The sequence below is a fragment of the Nanorana parkeri genome, unplaced genomic scaffold (assembly GCF_000935625.1).
Source record: "Nanorana parkeri isolate BGI_ZX_2015 unplaced genomic scaffold, ASM93562v1 scaffold3586, whole genome shotgun sequence".
In the NCBI taxonomy this organism is placed as follows: domain Eukaryota; kingdom Metazoa; phylum Chordata; class Amphibia; order Anura; family Dicroglossidae; genus Nanorana; species Nanorana parkeri.
The window spans coordinates 2,392-3,055 of record NW_017309854.1 but is presented as its reverse complement, the minus strand read 5'-3'; positions in this window follow the sequence as shown (position 1 = coordinate 3,055).

Sequence of the window (664 nt, the reverse complement as noted above, 5' to 3'; positions counted from 1 at the left end):
CCCCCCCCATACAACTGCCCACAAGTACCAGCTCTGTGCCAGGAACTGCACCAACCCCACCTCCATGCAAAGGATAATGGTGAAGTGCAGCGACCCCCCGCCAACCAGTCACATATTACCATATAATAGTACAGTACAATGATTTGATTGGCTGCCCTTTTGGAAAGAAGCGGAGAGCAGCTGTCGTTATCACATTCCCCCATCCCTGATAGGAGAAGATGAGAGCAATGGCTGTCATACTTCATAGTTCTACATTGCTATATAATGATATGTGATTGGTTGCTGTGCAGGTCATATCAGTGTTATTCTATGCACAGAATTGTAAGGTTGAGGGAAGTACGGGTGACGTCGCGCAGAGGACGGTGTAGTACGGGTGACGTCGCACAGAGGACGGTGTAGTTCGGGTGACGTGCCACAGAGGACGGTGTAGTTCGAGTGATGTCCCACAGAGGGCGGTGTTGTACAGGTGACGTTGCACAGAGCCCGGTGTAGTTCGGGTGACGTCCCACAGAGGACGGTGTAGTACGCGTGATGTCGCGCAGAGGACGGTGTTGTACAGGTGACGTCGCACAGAGGACGGTGTAGTACGGGTGATGTCGCACAGAGGACGGTGTAGTACGGGTGACGTCGCACAGAGGACGGTGCAGTACGGGGGCCGTCACCC